The 18,678-nt window shown below is 40.6% G+C and overlaps 1 protein-coding gene and 1 long non-coding RNA gene across 13 annotated transcripts in view; one reads left to right on the top strand and one right to left on the bottom strand.

The window, feature by feature from the left end:
• NTNG1 (netrin G1) overlaps window positions 1–18,678 on the top strand; it is a 146,737-nt gene that overhangs the window by 9,411 nt on the left and 118,648 nt on the right. The window lies entirely within an intron of this gene.
• LOC135451283 (uncharacterized) overlaps window positions 1–18,678 on the bottom strand; it is a 28,897-nt gene that overhangs the window by 4,215 nt on the left and 6,004 nt on the right. For both annotated transcript variants that reach the window (XR_010441263.1, XR_010441262.1), the window contains exon 2: window positions 3,563–3,637. This is a non-coding gene — a long non-coding RNA (uncharacterized LOC135451283). The remainder of the gene's footprint in view (window positions 1–3,562; window positions 3,638–18,678) is intronic.

The raw sequence follows: 18,678 nt of genomic DNA, 5'->3' as shown, positions 1-18,678 counted from the left end.
GCCCTTGGAATTTTTGAGATCTTGAATTGTAGTGTTCACTTTTAGTTTTAGAAAATGAGTTAAGAAGATAGCACTGACATACTTGGAGAAAGTGGGCAGTGGAGAAAAGTTCTTTCATGTTAGGCATGTTCTTGTGCTAAAAAAGCCCAAATTTGAAGTGACAAAGATGCAAAGGTTTCTTTTCAGCACTGTGAAGTGCCAAACTGGCTTATACAAGTGCTTGGTTTTCTTCTTGTAAGTACTGGCTATGTGCCTGCCAAACCTGTACCACTGTTTTGTTATTGAAATCGGTTAACGCTGACTTGGAGAAGAACAGGGTCTTTTCAGCTATTCTAATAATAAACAAGGGTATCAAGCAGCCAAGTCTGCTTCTGCAGGATGACAAGGAGGTTGAAGCAGCCTCCTGTTGTATTTGCATGTCAGTTTCCTGATCAGGTTTACTAATTTTCTCTTCACCAAATGGACTAAGGTACTAACTGTTGAGTGTCTGTCAGCCTTTGGTGTAATATAGATTAGATCCTTGAAACAAACCAGACTGAGAATTTCATGCAAGTCCTGCTGAGAGATTATGGTAGAATCTAAGGCAGTCTGTGAGAGTAGCTGATAATAATCTGCAATAACACACAAAGCAGGCGTGCATTGCAATGTGTGCAAGCATACAATACAGAGGAGATGGGTGGTTAAATTGGCCCCCTACTTATTTCTGCATATTCCCCATGGTATTAAATGTTCTTATGAGCCTGTGATGAATTTGTACTTTCCTTGTTTAGCTGACAGACTGAATAACAGGGCTTTGCATATGTAAATTTGTTGCAAAATATGACGGCCCTAGCATGCAGCTAAGGCCAGCATTTGTCAGCTCACCACTTGCAGGTAGCTTTGTGATGTCCCCCCAGAACAGCATTTTTAGGTATTATGGGGAGAATGCAACAGAAAAAACTATCCAACAGTTGCTTTTAGGCATCTATTCTGAGAATAACATTATCGTTTCTGGTGACATTCAGTATTGACAGCTCATGAGATTATTCTGAAACCTCAAACCCCTGGAGTCCTACAATTATGATTATATGAGAGTCTCAGATTTCATTTAAAACATCATCTTTTTTTCCTTAGTCCTTTTGGTTGCAGGGAAAAGTTTGAAAATTAAACCAAGGAGCTCAAAAAGCAGAAGCCAAATAATCTTCCAAATTATTGTTTGTTTAAAATCTCATCAGATTTAAAGTCATTCAGGATTTCTACAGCTTGGAAAGGATTTTTGCTCAAGAGGAGAGATGCATAAAAGAAACTTATAAACAAATAAGTGGCTAAGAGCAGTTGAACACTTACAATTTCTAGATGTGGAGTTGCATGTATCTGTAAGGAGGATGTGACAGCATCCTTCCAGAATAAGTATATAAGAGTAAGAATAAGGGCTCCTCCTGCCTACAGGATAATCAGCACTGTGGGGAAGGGTTCTCTGGTCACCTCTGGCTTCCCTGTCCATTTTAAAGCAGTCTCTAGTGTCTCAGAGCAAGCTACATATGCTGGCAGAAGGTGCATGACTGCTTTCTGTGGTATTCCTTCAAGGAAATGTGGACATCTTTTGTCAGTCACAGACTTGGACTGAACAGCCACAGTGTTTACGCCAGCGTGACCCCTTCCGGCAGGTCTGTAATTTATGAACTCTGAGCATTTGGCATTGCTCAGAGTATGTCTGGCACTGTATGCTTGTGCATAGCTGGCCTGGAAGGAGAGGAGAGGAGAGAGGAAAAGAGGAAGAAGCTATTCACATTTTCAGGTCTGAGCTGCAGGTTTCACACTAAGCAAATTTTGAAGTACCTGGTGGTGCTAGTTCTTGTGGCCTGCAGCACTTCAGTGCAAAACAAATCTTGAAATCCCTGGGAATAACTAACAGTCGGTGAAATCTATTTCCTCTTTGTAAGAACAAATCCACAATACTCTGTCCAGTCATAAAGAGAAACAAATCTGACTTCCTATGATCATGACCATATTTTGCTCTTCCAGAACAGTGTGTAGGTGGCTTCTGGCTTTCCTTCTAAAACATGTGCCAGCTCTATCCCTGGTACAATCTCAGGAACCCGATGATGCTGCTCACAGCTCAGAGATCCTGTCGCTCCACTCCCACCTGCCCTGCACAGGGACTGGCCTCTGCTGAAATCCAGACTTTAGCATGGGGTTTGCATGCAAACCTGAGCTGGGATTACTGTGCAAATTCATCATGAATTTGACCAGGAGACTCCTAGTGGCTGTTGCTGTAATTTGCAAACTAGAGACGGGTTTGTGTTACCGACCTGTGTTTGCAGCTCAAATGGCAACATTAAAATATAATTTTCTGTTTGTGTTTAGACCTAGATATCATAATACATCCCAACAGCTAAAAATGATGAAATTATCATCAATTACAGTTGCCTGCAGCTAATATCCTTCGTAGGTTAAATAGAAGCTTGAAAAGGAGCCTGCAGATGGGAGTCCTGTACATTTGTACAATTTATAGAGCAGAAATGCTGATGACAGTAGAAATTTGAGCCCTTGAGTGCTACTCCGTATTTCATAGCCAATCAAAACTAAATTAAGAAACAAAGATTATTAAAAAGTATTCTGCACATATGTAATTCTGGCATAATATTATGAGGTGGACATTAAATTTTTTTTCCCTCTGAGACTTTTGGCATCATTAATATAGCATTCCTTTAATTACAAGTAGGCTCATATTCCTTAAAAAGGGGGAAATACTATGTAGCATAGATAGTGATACCAGTATTATGTTTACTGAAATAATTAAATGAACAGATACTTTTCTGAGTAATGGGTAAATCACAATGTGAAACAAAAATTATTTTTGATAGCATTTTGGCATTATACATACTTTCTCAAATGAGACATTTTAAAACAGTGTTGTGCAATATGATTAAAAGATGCTGTTAAGAAAAAAGCTTTTATCTTTTATGAGCTAAATTTGAGTAAAAACAAAGGATTCTATCTGTATAGTCTTACTAGATAGCATGGGGTAGAATGGGAACAGGAAGTTAAAGATTAAGCTCTTGCTACTGTCTGGTTTAAAGTGGATTTTCATAGTTGTATATTTCTAAAGTATGTACAGCTCAAAGTTACTGCAGACCTCATTTACAACATCTGCATTCATCTAATTTGAACTCTTTGGGCACATAATTATTACAGCTGTTGCTTTGTCACTGTAGAGCACCTTACACTTCAGAGAGAGGGGTTTTTATTTTGGTGCCTCCTCTTAAGTCACTAAACATTTCATTGCATTGCATTTAATTCGTAATACTCTGAGACCTGAAAGCTTCCGCCCTGCCCCTGTTGGCTTGTCCCCAGCAGGGTAGGAGAGCTCAGCCCCACTGCTGAGGCTGTTCCCATCCAGCCCCACTGAGCCCCTCAGCAGCCAGTGGGGTAGGAGGGACACCAGGGGTACGGACGGTCCCTGTCTGTCTGTCCCCATGGGTCACGGACTGTCCCCATCTCTCTGTCCCCATGGGTCACAGACTGTCCCTGTGCTGTCCCCCAGCTCCCTCCCACTGGGCAGCACCACACGTCAGCCTACCTGTGCCTCTGGCAGCACCTGCTGTACACTCTGCAAAGGCTCCTTGGTTCTCATGGGAAAGGATTCCTTGGTTTCCTACAAGATTTAAAAAGATGGGTATATACTTAGTGACAGCAGGAATAAAAAAATAGTTTGGTAAAATCTCTATGTTCATCCAACTGGAAGCAATCTAAAAATTAATAATTGCTCATAAATCAAAACCAAGGATTGGTAGTAAAGCAGATTTGCATTTTATTCATTATCACATATCAAGATGCTCCAGTAAATCTTTAACAACACTCTGTCCAGTTGCCTTTTTTTTTTCCTCCTCAGTTACACTTTGGGTATTGGAATGTTTTCAAGCCTGAAACAAAACAAAAGCACACCCACAAAGTACTTCAGTTGTTAAAAATATTTGAGGGTAAAACAGGGATCCTAAACAAAATATACGGTTTCTACATATTTTCAGTTGCCGTTTTAAAGCACATGTCACTAGTATGTGTAGAAGAGCATCCTTTTAAGTAGATTTATATTTTGTAAATACACTTTGTAAGAGCAGCTGTTAGCATTTTCTAGCATTGCCTTTATTCCATTTACTACTTACTCTTCCAGTTTGGTTTGCTTTTCCCCTGAAATGAGCTGGGAAGAGTGGACATTTTTAGACATTTATTAAAATAAGAATTGATCTTAAGAAGCAAGGAACCATGCAGGGGGAGATTGTGGCTCTCTGGATGAGGTTCTTTAAAATACCTGAGGTGGTGCCTCCCCCCACTGCTCCATCCTCCCTGAGCCCCCCAAAGCACTGAGATGGGTACGTGGAGTAAGATACCCAAGTACTCTGTGGAAACTTGGAGTTTTGGCCTTGTTTGAGTATGGAACCAGCAACACCAATTTTGTAAAGAAATAAATATCTTCCACTATAAAATAAATTCCAAGACATTCATGTTGAATGTGAATGGCTTGCTGTCAATGCAGTTGGACCAGAAACATCCCCTCAGCAGCACCTTTAGTGAAGTAAAATAATACTGCTTTATAAATAAAATATTTACTGGCCCTGTCATAATTTGAACTGCTGCTGGTGAGGCAGAGGTGACCTGAAGCCCGTGGCTCACTGCAGAGGGGCTCCTGACCAGATTTGCTGGGGAGCAGGGACGGTGCAGTACAGCAGCACACCCCAGCTGGTGCTCCTCGGCCAGGGCAGGACAGCACATCCCTCCTGCACTGACGGGAGGCAGAGCTGGGTGACCCCATTTCTTCTCTGCTAGAAAGCCTCAACTTAGGATTTTTCCAGGATGGCAAATCCTCCTTTGAGCAGAGTGACCTTTGGCTCCTAAGCTGCCGGTGTCACGCAGGCAGCCGGAGGAGCGGAGCTGCAGCATCACTCCCTCAGTTTGCTTTCACACATTTTGGTCAGGGGCACGATGCCCTCAGTCCCAAGGGAGTGTGCAGGCTGAGGACACTGTACAAGGAGCATGATATTATATTTCTTCCCACTGTGGTAGACAAGTCTCAAAATGTGAATTTTGGATTTACTTGGCAGAACTGAGCAGCCATAGTTTTATGCTGCTCAGGTTTGTTCAAATTATCTGGATAAACATATTTTTCCATCTCCATTTAGTAGCTAAATGTCTCTGAACCCCAGAGTTTCATGTCTTTTTCTTGCAGTGCTTGTACTTTGTAAAAGCTAAGAATCATTGGAAACCAAATGCAAGTTCCTGAGGCACTTCCATATATTAAAATTTCCATTTGTAAGCATCTTGTTGAAACAAAGCCAAGTGAACTCAGCTGAGAATTCTACAAACCTAGTGTACACCAGGACAACCATTCTGGTTAGTGGGCTCCCCAGAGTCCTTTTTGAGAAGGAAGAAATCAGTAAGTTGACTCTCGAGTAATGATTTTAACATTTAGATGTTTATGTTACTTATAAAGCATCCAGTCCTAATGCAACTCAAATCACCTTCATTCATTCAAGAAAAAATAAATGTACAAACTGCGATGATAATCTGCACTTTCATCCCTTCTGCTTTATGCTGGGAAGCAGAGGGGGAGAAATACAGACAGGCATTAGCAATTCCTCCTGACAAGGTATGGAAATTACCCATCTCATTATGTGAGGATGAAAACCTGTCATTTATTTTTACCCACCGAGTTTAGAAAGGGCTGAATCTGTGGGAGCTGGTCAATTTTAGCATGAGTACCACTGCCACTTTTCTTTTTTTAATACTGATACTGCTTTGCCAAAACTGCCATTTCCAATACATAAAATAACATACCTATTTAAGAGTAGCTAAAACCGGATGAGAGATCTGCTAATCCAAATATTTCTTGACTTGTTTCAAGGCCTATGAGTACTGCCTGAATATGAAAATAAAAAATAATCCCAGATACTATTGAGTGATGAGATGCAGATTGCTGTGCACACTGGAACACTAGTCTCCCTAGTTAAAAAATAGGTAGCTCTGTACCCAGTTTACTTGTAGAAACAATTACTGTTGTAGACATTTTAGGTATGGAAATTCGTGTTTTCACAGGTCACTTGTGGTGACATCATCTTGATCTACAAGTACAAATATAGCTAAGGACAGAAAAATCCTTGGCATTGAGCTGACTTGGCAACGTGCATAAGTGATTTCATGTAGCTTTGATGTTTGATGTGTTGTATTTTCTGGAAAATGGTTTTATTTCTCATCTTCTAGTTCTTTAGGCAGATTGTTTATATGGAATTTAGGAATAAAAAAAGGGGAGGAAAGAAAAGGGTGCAAGTGAATTTTAATTATATTTACTACAAGCAAGAACTTGTACTATATCAGGGATATTTTATGTCAGGCTTCAGCCCAGAGAGAATTTTTATAGCTAAGTATTTGTAAAACCTCTAAAAGAAGACACCATTATGATGAGAGGAGCATTTTCTTAAATGTACATGCCATGTCTTTCCAACATCTTGGTGCATTTTAGATTTTTATCTGTAAAACTGTCACGAGCCACATTTTAACTCATGAATTTGATTTTTACCAGCTACACCTGCTCATAAGACGTTTTCCTCTAGTAAAAACAAGAAACAGAGCTACTTGTGGGTGACATTTACAAGTGACTGGGGGTGGGGAGATGGTAAAAAATAAATAAAAAGGAATAGCAAACAACTACACAAAAGCCCTCATCCTCTAAAATCTGCAACGCGCATAGCTGTAGGGGAAAAAAGAGTACAGAATGCAATTTTCTAACGGCTAAAACAACTTTTTCTACACGTGCTGTTTTCCTCCTCTATTTTTAACACAGGCTTGCAGACTGACATGCCTCTTGGCTTCCTTGACCATATGGATCTGCCAAGTAGTATAAATACTGTAGGGATAGCCTGCAGAAATATCCTAGCAAGGTGTCTCACTTCACAAGGGTTGATTCAGACTTCCAGACACATTAAGTAACGAGTTTAAGGGGTTCAAGCATTGGAGCTTCCCTCACTAAATTAGTGGGGTAAATTTTTGCCAGCATGTTTGCAGCTGAAAACCCTATTTTCCTGAAAAAGAAGTGGGATAAGCCTTTGAAAATAAAATGTTAAAAACACAGAAGCTTTTTGTCATCTGAAGCAGTGGCTTTGATTTTTTAAAAAAGATACACTTCAATAACTAAAGGGAAATTAGAAGTGACTCGTCATGTATATTTCATGCCTAAGAGCTAATGTTTGACTTTACATCAACAGGGCTTAAAATACAATCTTCCATTGAAATTAACGTGTCCTGTGTTAGGCAACAGAAGGACTCCTACTGACAACAATGGATAGCAACAAAATGCAGCTTCCTCAGTAGTGAGCACTACCCTCTGCACTGTACCTGTTTGAAACGCTCAACTAGAAACCATAAAACCTTCTTAACTGTATGCCTTTATATTCTAATATTTTTCTTGTCAGAAGCAATTTCACTGAAGTTCAATTATTTCCAGCATTTTCAGTTTTAAAATCTTCTTTACTCATTTTATTGGTAGTGGGTTTTGGATTAGTTCAGCCGTTGTGATCTTCAGTGCAAGGCTCTTTGTCCCTAGTGACAAAACAAGTTTTGGAGAATGGGACATTATCCATCTTTTCTTGGTTTTGGGGCATACAAGAATACACTGAAAGCATCTTGGTTTTGGGGCATACAAGAATACGCTGAAAGCATCTATCGGGAAGGTGGCAGCTAGGATACATAGACAAAATACTTAACAGGGTTTGCATATTTAAATATTCTATTTTAGCTTTATGCATCTCCTGGATTATTTGTAAATAATTGAAAAGGACAGACGACTATTATTGACTAATCATCCCATAGTTCTCCATAACTGCACCATTATTGCTTGTAGCACTCAAACATTAGCCAGGCATCATCAATCATGAACTTCAAGTTTTATAAGTTTAAAAACAGGTCTCAGAAAATACTACAACAGTTGCCCTTCCTTTGTTAATCAGACAAGGTGGGGGTTTCAGCAGAACATTTTGTCAGATTTTAAGCCTTTATAGAAAGTATGCCACTTTTTCAATGTTAAACAGTGGACTGATACCTGAAATGCCAGATGGGGTTGGTTTGAGTTTTTTTGAAGCCATACAGACAATTGTTTTCCCTCTTTTACAGTCTACAAGTCCTCAGCTGGTGTAAAGTGTACGTACATTTAATGGGATGGTGTGGCAGGCAGCTCTCACACATCTGCCACTTGTGCAGTCCATGCTGCCCTCCAGGGTGCCAGCCCCTCTCTCCCTGTCTTGAAAAGGGGGGAGAAAACAAAGACTGAAGAGAGACATGGGGAGTTGTTCCAAAGAACAGAAGGGCCTGCCTGCCTTCCTTCTGTCTGCATCCCTGTCTTGTCACACCTTTAATGTTCTGCACCTTGAGAGGCCACCAGGGCTGATGGGCTTGTTCTTACATAGAATTCTGATATCCTATTTGGATAATATTCTTTTTGGAAACGGTACAGACCACACATATCTAATCTGTGGACTTCAGATGGGTAAGGTAAAGTCTTTTCTAGATGTTTTCTAAGTTTAAAGAGTTCAGCACTAGAATGGGAAAAGATTGTGCAGGAATGCTGATTGGTTGATGAGGACCTGCTCACCATGCTGCTTTTCCCAGGTGCTCACTCTCTAGGACAGTAAATACATTGCAGGAGCTCAGAAAAAGCAGACATGGCCCTTTTACAAAGCAGTGTTTGACTCTCCCAATCAATAACAATCTGGCCAAGAATTTGAAGTAAATCTTGTTCTGATGATTGTATCATGTCAAGGCCATCGTACTACTAAGTGATGGGTTTGGAATAATAAAATTGTGCCTAAGTCAGAAACAAAAATCAGAAAGCAGCAGGGCATCGCTGAGTTTTACCTTAGTAACAGGGGCTTTTTTCAGTTCCCATCCTCAAGGTCATTACACCTCTATTAATGCAGCCATCAACATCCTCCTCCTGTCAGGCCAGTTCTCCTAACTTCAAAAGAAGATTTACAGGAGCTGACCAAGAAGAAAAATGTTCTTCACAAAATTATTACAGGGATGAATGGCATCTGTGCCTGTGATGACCTGTTCAACATTTTCTTGATGACACCACCGTACATGAGCTTCTCTCAACTCCTGTCATGTAAGCCACAGTTGATTTTTTTGTCTTTCAGCCAGCCAACCACCAAGGCCACAGAAAGCAGATGTAAGGGCAATGCTGAGCAAACCTTTGCTGTCACTGCCTTTACTCTTAGTAATTGCTTTGTTGATAATTATGAGCTGTATAAAGCATCACAGGAGGAGCAGAACAAGTTTACTTTTACAGTGATTAAATAAATTGGAAACACTTTGTAATTCAAAGTTACCCCTCTTAACCAAGGATCACGTGCACAGCATTTTGCTGCAACACGTGTGAACATTGGCAGTGCGGCTGTAGCAAAGGGCAGCTGCTGAAGAAGAGGACAATAAACCTCCTCATCTGAGCTAGTAGGGAACCCACAAGGGAATGCTGGTCTTGGTGGCACAGCCTGCCCTGTATCCAACACACACCAGAGTGTTCTAGGGGTGCTGCAGCCCCCCCTAGCAAGCCATTCACACAGCAATGTTTCATCTCAGAAGATGCTAACAGAGATCCCTTCCATGGAACTCAAAGGGTTCTTGGATAATTTGTTTCCAGTAGAAGTCAGCTTTCTGCCACATAAGAAAGGCATGTGAGATTCTAACAGTATTGTCACTGAGACTTTGTTAGAAGACGTTATCTGGCCCAGAAACACCCCCGACAGACAGACTTAGAGTTGAGCCTGCAATACCACTGTACCTGACAACACAGAAACTTATTTCCAGCCTGCACATTGGAGATCTTCACATGCCCGGTGATGGGGTTCAGTTATTATTGGCTTTAATTACTTACAGTTTTCTGGCCTAGGTTTCTTAATGCTTGATACAGAAAAAGCAGTACAGATAGTAAGCACAACAAAATACAGGAAGACCTTAGAGCTACTTTACAGAACTTTAGGCTAATGAGAAATGAGAGTCCATTCCTACTCCTATATCCTCCTCCAATATCTTTGTCTCAGCGTCTTATTCTGCAGTCAATGAAACTCACAAGCATTAAGAAGTCATAGAAAAGAGCTGTTTTCCAATTTGGTTTGGGTTTTTGGTGGAATGTTTTTAGCTTTTTCAAGTTTGATGAGTCAGGTTTCAGCTATATTTTTTATCTAATTTTCTTTGCTAATTGTATGTACAATGGTCACACAACTAAGGTTGTAAAAAAAAAAAAAATCTAATTTTAACCCGCAGTTGATTTATGAAATGATACTGAGTTCCTTGAGTTTGGGAAAATAACATATACGACTAATAATCTCTGGGAACTGATTTAACACCGTATTCTATTGCAGTGCTAGGAAGAAGCCAAGGACTTGTAACAATCTGTCATTTGCAGTGACATTTTTATTACTCTTTCAGAAAGGCTGTGCTTTAATTGTCTCCTTGCTTCAAATCAACGTCTTAGTTTGCTTTAACAGTGTTTTTTTCGCTGTAGCTACCATTGCCCTTGCTATAAGAAACCTAAACTCTCTGTATATTTCTGGCATGGTAACTGCCAACAGGAACAGGAGCAGAGAACCTACCCGTGTTCTTCTAATTTAAGAGAGTGAAAATGCTACTGACTGCAAGTCACATTTTCATGGAGTTCACACCAAATTCCTTGTAGACCTGCATCCCAGGCAATTCCCCCTTGATTCACTAGGATTGACCTGAGAGAAAATCCATCAAAATAATACACCATTTTTTCCCAGTATTGTGGAGTTTGCAACAAGCTGCCCAGTGGAGAAATAGCTTTGCTTTCAACTATTATAAAAAAACTGCAAGCTCTTAATTTAGTACAATGTCGCTAGTGCTTTAGCATCTTCTGCAGTGTGCCTCCAACTGATGAACTGAAGCACAACTATAAATAACGATGATGTCTTTGTCAGCTTGTGAGAAAAAAGGGTTGGAGTTTAGTTTTGTTTTTTGGTTTGGGTTATTTTTCACATTTCCTGGAAGTGCATGTAGTAAGATATCTGTAATCTCTTTTTTTGCTTAATACATAGATTTATCTCTTTGATGGGTCACTGAATCAAACCAACAATTTGTTGCCTGCTGGTTCATGGCTCAGTGACCCATGGGAACACGGCACTAACGTTGCATCATATACACAATGGGCACCCCAAAGTTCAGTGATTAAAACAATTTCTCAGCTTTACAGTTCAGAACTTTGAGGTGCACTTCCCTTTCCAAGGGGGAGGCAATTTCCCTCCACCCCAAACTGGACTTCACAGAACCTGGCCAAACTGCATTCTCAGACCTCTGGTTTCTGTGCATTCCCTGTCCTTTACTACTCTGTATGTGATAACTAAGAAGTTGTCCAGGGAACAAATGGCTTTGTTCATTTGGATATACCAGCTCTGTATTTTAAGAGAGTACCAGTCAGAAAAGCACAAATTTCACAAATCTCCAGATTGAAGACTCAGTGCAATGATGAAGAGGAGGGACTTGATGCCAGCTGCGGCAACATAGCTGGTCTACATGCTGAGAGGTTTTAATGAAGCAGATGAAATCCATCCTGGATTCTGAATCACATACACATTCAGACAAAATATGATTGGGGGGGGGGAGGGGGAAAGGAGTTGATTTTCAGGGCTTGCATGCCTTCAGATTTGTTTGCTTGAGTATATTTTTGGAGGGTAATGTTAGATGCTAAGGGAAAGTTACAGCAAGGCTTGTGACTAATGGATAAGATGCAGTATGCTCTGTGATGCTATGAGAAAAATGCTGATGCAGTTAACTGATAGCAGAGAGATAAAATAACACCAGCATTAAAAAAAAATAGCCAAACAAAGATTTTGGCAAGTTTTTGAGATCCCACCTTGGTATCATTTTAGAGGATGTTTCTAATTAGTAGCCACAGAAATAATTGCTGATTAAATTGTCATACAATTTGATTAACAAGGTGAAGGAAAAATAGCAACATTTTCATTTTAATGAGATGTCTGCTCTCTCCTCCTCTCTACTATGCATCTTAATGTACCTTGCTGTCTGCACTGACTTGGGGCTCCAAGGCTTTGTCATTTCTTGGCAATTCTGTTCTCTAATTTCTTCTGACACATGGTGCTTAAATCCACACGAAATGTGAGGTGAGGCAGAGAGGATTCCTGCAGACTGCCATGCCATAAGAGGAACACTCATTTGCATTATTCATTAGATAAATGCACTGATTTGCATCTCATTCTGGTCTCCTCCATTCCAGGCAGGGGATGGAGACAATTCAGAGAATTGCTGAATTTTTGAATGATATCCATAGTGTTCATTTGGGATTAAGTCTCCATCGTCTGCTGCCCTGTATTTTGTCCCACACTTACCTTAAATACCTACAGAAACTAGATCCTTTTGTTCTTTTAATAGCAAGCTGTGCCTATTTTTTGCATAGTAAAAGAGTGCTAATTTGTTTATCATTGCAATTTAGAAAGCATTTATCAAAGCCATAATTCAATGCTTGATCATTATTTGTGATTATTGCAATCTTTCTCGCTGTTTTTCTGAGGTTATAGTTCAAAACCAAAAGCTTGTAAATCAACTGCAGTGATCTGACAGCATCTATGGTTTTTTTGCCATTCAGTATTCTTGAGCAGTAAGCTTTTAAGTGCTACATGCCCTCTGTTAACTAGCATGTTAATGCAGTAAATTTGAGAAATAGTATAGCCCTAGATAACCATCAACATTGTCTCTCTCTCTTCTAAGCTTTATGAACCCATTTACATTATGCTTAGCATTAATATTTGATTCAGAAATCTATACTGCAAAAAGGAGAGGATATCACAGTTCTGTCCTCAGGGTGTTGGGGGAGGAAGGTTCATTTTGCAGGATGGGGGTTAGTACTATTGGGCTCTTTCATCCTGTTATTAAACACAGGATAGTGTCTGGGGAAATTGGGAATTTTAAAGGACTTAAACAAGTATCATTATTGCATCAACACTTTTTGAGAAAACCTACATCATAAACACCTTCAACTGCTGCTGCAACCCAGAGCCATTCCATGAAACATCATTTACCTCCAAGGACAGCAGATTGCAAAAACAAACAGTGGTTTATTAGCTCAGTGTTGGAGCATGGTGCAGACAGCACCAAGGTTGTGGGTTCAATCCCTGTATTGGCCATTCACCTAAGAGTTGGAGTCGATGATCCTAGTGGGTCCTTTCCAACTCAGAATATTCTGTGATTCTGTGACTTTCAAAGCCCTCCTTTACACCTGCTGCTGCACTGGCTGCATATTGTTCAAAACTAAGGAAAGACATTGCCACCATTTTAAATAGCTTAGACCACAATTGAAACACAGATGTCTAAAGCAATTAAAAAGTGGGGCTCTGAAGGCTGATTTAGGGATGTATTAAGGCTAATGATTGTGCATTATTTTTTTTAAATTGTTGCATGGCTCTCTGGCTGATGCTGTAGCTCTTTGATTTGCCATGCTAGACAAATTCAGTTCCTGAGTTAAAAAGTGGGAAACGCAATGACCCTGAGGAAGAGTTAGACAGGACGCTTCATCTGTAAGCAGGGTTATGGCAGAAAATATAATTGAAATGGCATATGAAAATGAAACCAGTTTATATTAGGAGTCTACCTAATACACAACTTAATTATAATTGAGTTTGCCACAAGTTAGTGACAGCTGAATCTAAACAAATCACCTAGCTAATGTGCTGATTACACTAACCGCAGTTGTTGTCAGGGGTGGAAGATGCCATATGGCTCCTCTTCTCTGCCCAGGTCAAAATATCATTAGGAAGGAGCTTAACTACATCGACACAAATGAGGAATTAGCCAGTCTGGCTTTCCTCCAGCCTGCAGGGTGTGTGCATGTCCCAGGGTCTGGCCATTCCCAGGCACAGTGAGGGGCCTCCCAGATTTCTCCAGAATGTACTGAGTGGAGGAGTATCATGGTACTTGAGGACAAACAAAGGCAGCTGGTGCTCAGTTGCATTGCTCAGGCACAGCTTAGCTCTCCAAGCCATGCCCAGATTATGTTTGGGCACTCGATGGAAGGAAAATGGAATGTAAGTGACGCGGAGTGCAAAGCAGGGCAGGGGAAGGAAGGGCAAATGACGCACGAGCCGCTCCTGCACCCGGCGAGGTCGGGTTCAGCCACAGGGACGGCTTTCTGTGCAAATGAGGACACGAGCCAAAGGCCCAGGCAGGCTCTTTGGTACAAGTCTCCTAAAGTTTGTACGGCCTTTGATTTAGGGAACAGACAAAACTGTGGTATAAATCTTGCAGTGCCATGAGCAAGGTGTTACCCCTCACATTCCCTTTTGATTTCGGAATCTTGTCCATTTACAAGTACCAAATGCTAAAACCAGTCACTAACAATAACGCAGAAGCTACTGCTCCTGCAAGAGCCACAGAGCCTGCCTGCACCACCACTTTGAAATGAACTTTTAGCATGCCTGTTCTAAACTGTGTGATGCTTTTCTAGGTTGCACCAGAAGTACAGTTTATGCTATATTAAATTGTTATTAACTACAAAATGTCATCCAAAGTATAATGTTCTGCCAGTTTAAATTATATATTTTTGTTACGCTTCTTGCTTTGAAAAATACACATTTGAAATTTTAAAGCATGCCAAGTAGGCCAGATGCTGCCCTTCAGAAATAAAAATTGCCTTAACTGATTCTATGACGATTTGGGTTGTACAAGAGCCGTAAAATTTCTGGCAGACTTAAAATATCTTTCCTTGAACACTGGTCCCACTGTGCTGATCTTGCTGTCAGCAAGGGTTTGCAGATCCTCAGTTATGAAACACCTTGTCACCACTCACCCAGCAGCCTGCTCCTGCTTTGCTGTGAAGTTTGCTAAAGCACTTTGTCCAGATTTTGAACTATAGAATGTATTTTCTAATGATTTTTTAGGAAAATGGTTTTGGACAGTCCTGTGATAAAACTCAGGGTAGCTATTCTGAAGGGTATTGCAGAAAAGGTGCATAATTCATTATGCAGAAGCTTTTACATTATTCTAAACAATATTTACCCTTAAAAATGTCCTTGTCTAGTGCAAACTGAGGAGAGCAGCTGTTCAAAATTTATTTTTATCATCACTCTTCAATGGATATTAGACCTCTTTCCCTTTTGGGCCTTGCCACAGTGTCCCTGATGAATTTACTGCAGAGTTCTGCCTCATTCATTACAAACCACCTATTTTATCTGCCATGGGCTTCTCTGCACTGTCAGTAGCACCTCTGAGTTTAGAGCAAGCCTACTAAAGTCACTGTGGAAGCATCTAGACCCTGGTTTAGTTTCTCCATACTGCCTTCACCATGTTAAGTAGACAAAAAAAAAAACCCCAACTTTTGGTTTGTCTTAGGATGGAGCAGAAGATTTTCACTGTCACAGGAAAAATTCTTCCAGTGGTAGAGGATTGGCAAAATCAGCTCAATGGCATTTGCTCTTTGATCCTCCCCCTATTTCAAAAGCTTATTGAGGAGATGACCATGCCAGCAGCTGGAGGACATGGAGCAGGCCTGAGAAAAACCATTCCAGACAGTCAGAATGCTGGACTTGTGACCAACACAAGCCAAGCTAGAGTACCCTACAGGATGCTCTAAATTATGCCTAGAGTTCTTCCAAGTCTTAATCAGAATGAAGTGCTCTTTAGGACTACTTTTCTCCCTCTTCATTTGTGATGAGCATAAACTGGAAACCAAAATACATTAATTTGCTCCACACTCTAGGTAACAATTCCTACAGTATGTTCATAAATTTAAAAACTGAATTTATTTCAAATAAGCTTCAAGAATGACAACTGAAATAAATTTTTCAACACCTTTCAGACAGAACAGAATCATGGAATGACTAAGTTTGAAAAAGACCTCCAAGACAGTTGAGGCCAACCTATTACTGAACACCACCTTGTCAACTAAACCATGGCCCTAAGTGCCACCTTCAGGAGTAGTGACTCCACCACCTGCCTGGGAAGCTCTTTCCAATGCTAACTACCCTTAAAGAGAAGAAATTCTTCCTGATGTGCAACCTGAACCTCCCCTGGCACAGTTTGAAGTAATTTTCTCGTGTCCTGTTGCTGGCTGCCTGGGAGAGAGGCCAAGCCCCACCTGGCTACAGCCTCCTTTCAGGTCATCTTAAAGGGCAAAATGTCTTCCCTGAGCCTCCTTTACTACAGCCTAAACACCCCCAGCTCCCTCAGCTGCTCCTCATAGGACTTAGTCTCTAGACCTTTCACCAGCTTTGTTGCCTTTCTCTGGATATGTTCCATCTCCTCAAAGTCTTTCCTGAAGTGAGGGGCCCAGAACTGGACACAGACCTTAAGTGCTTCTTGGTACTACAAGAACATTAGTCATTTGCAGCACAGAAAACTTTACAGGCTGTGGTCCTTCTAGTATGCCTCACTAATTACAAAAAGCTGATCCTCATTTGTTCATCCCTCACATGTGAAATTGTGAGAGCTGCATGAAATTAAGTTCCAAGTATATTTTCAGTTTATGTTGAGAGATGCCACTATTTCAGCGAAAGGAGGAAAGGAATATTGCTTTCCTTCAAGCAGTTTGAACAACAGTGCAAGGAGCTTACATCTGTTACAAGAGGAAAACCCTATCTTTATGCATTTTTGCAAAGCAGCCAGTGGCTAATGGACAGGAAGTCTTTCTGAAAGTTTTGCAAATCTACATAATGTTCCTGAGGACTGGAGTGTGCATTCAAATCACAGATTTAACCAAGAGAAGAAAAGCGGGGGCATTTGTGCAGCCAGATAGCTCACTGTTGGCTGTGTATCTGAGAAGGATCAAAATCACAAGTCTTGCCAGCTAAGAATAGCATTATTTTAAGTTTAAAATACTCTCTTTATGATGTTTCCTTTGAGTTCATAGCACATAAATCAGTGCTGCTTCCTGCCCTTCACAGGAGACCTAAGCGTTTGTAGGTGTTGTGCCGTGATAAATGTGGATATCTGTGAGTGCATGGAGTTGGTCCCTTCTCCAGAGCAATGACTCACTTGTAACCAGGATGCCTGACAGAAATCCTATAGAGGCATGAACTAATCTAAATTGCAATGACCAGAAATAAATGTGTACAGTGGTAGCTGATTAAACTACAGTTTCTTACCATGAGCTGAAGCACAGAGTTGTAGGACTGCTCTTGAGAAATGCAGCCTCTGACAGACTTTCATTGCACTTAATATTTGTGTGGTAGAGCAAATGCATCATGAGGTACTCTCCAAAACCCAGAGACCTCTGACTCAAAATGATTTATACCATGATCTTCTTGTTCACCTGCAGTGCCTGTGACAATCCATGTACTTGCAGTAACATGCTGTGAACAGGAGCCAGCACCTGCACCTCAGCTCACACCAGTTCCATGGATGAGCACTCAACTTCCCACAGCAGTGCACTGCTTCTAAATGCTTTAGTGTGCAAGCTCCTTCTGAATACTGTGATTAAGAGGTCTCCAGAGGAAAATAAATATAAGAAAATTATAGAAAACCATACTTCATATTTCTTTGTCCGTCTCACTGTTCACTCCAGGTACCTTCAAAAGAATTAACTATATATTTTTTTAGTGCTTTATAGGCTATACAGGAGATCACGGAGCATTAAAGTTCCTGCTTTCATATAAAATTGTTAGAAGTCAGTCACAGTGGTAATTTTCAAGGAATAGCACTTATTTGCCATGCCAGCTAAATTTAGGAGATGACTGCTATAACTCAGGCATTCCAGTTAGTTGTTTTTCTTTCTTTTTTTAAAGTTTATGGGGCTATTACAGCCCCATAATGTATCTATCATTTCTCAATATGTCTCCTTCAGCCAAGCAGTCCAGAGTTTCTTTTTCTGAAACCCTTTCCACACTTCTCATCCTTTCTTTGTCACAAGGTAATCAGAGCTCTCTGAATATCAAATAGCATAAGAACAGTGGCAACAATGTCTAAAAAGTTGTGGGAGTCTGCAGGGGAAGTCAGGCAGAAAGTAATATCACACTCTGCGTCGGCACTTAATGATGCATCATTTCCATAAACTTACTGAAGATGGGGGTTTAACTGGTTGATTCCCAAGTGAGCATTTTCTATGCTGTCACTGTAAAAATATTTATACAATGGTATTATTTAGGGTAACATGTATTTATGAGCCCTTCTTGTGCTAACTGCATGCTGTCCAAACATCTGGGTGATCCCCTACCCCAAATGCAAGCTCTCATTCTGTGGACAAGTTTTGAAGTCCAGGGAAGTAAGGAATCCACACTAGTCAGCATGAAAGATACTAGTTGCAACACAGCACACAATTAATATTTAGTACCATATTTCCAGTTGCTGAAAAAGAGGGGGAGGGCCCTTTAAGGAGATTAATTATCTCATTTTACTGAGTTTTATGGAGAACTCCTCTCAAGTGTGAAAAACAGCATGGAAGAAAATACAAGGCTTCCTCTGTGATAAAAAAAAGTGTAAGTAAAAAACAAACAGGTAAGGAGTAAAGGCTCTTATCAAGCAGTGCTATGAGGGCAGCACTGACTGACTGATACCAAACTGGAGATGATGAGTGTGGCAGGAACAGGCAGTGAAGGGTTTCAAAAGTGAGCGCAAACGGCTGATGGCAGATGAGATACAGGAGTAGCTGGTGCTGAAGTGCAACAAGAGCATGCAATGAGCTAGAAAAAC

Source organism: Zonotrichia leucophrys, chromosome 8 (assembly GCF_028769735.1).
Source record: "Zonotrichia leucophrys gambelii isolate GWCS_2022_RI chromosome 8, RI_Zleu_2.0, whole genome shotgun sequence".
Taxonomy (NCBI): Eukaryota; Metazoa; Chordata; class Aves; order Passeriformes; family Passerellidae; genus Zonotrichia; species Zonotrichia leucophrys.
Note: the sequence above shows the minus strand (reverse complement) of the source record. Positions and strands in the feature narration are given on the sequence as shown.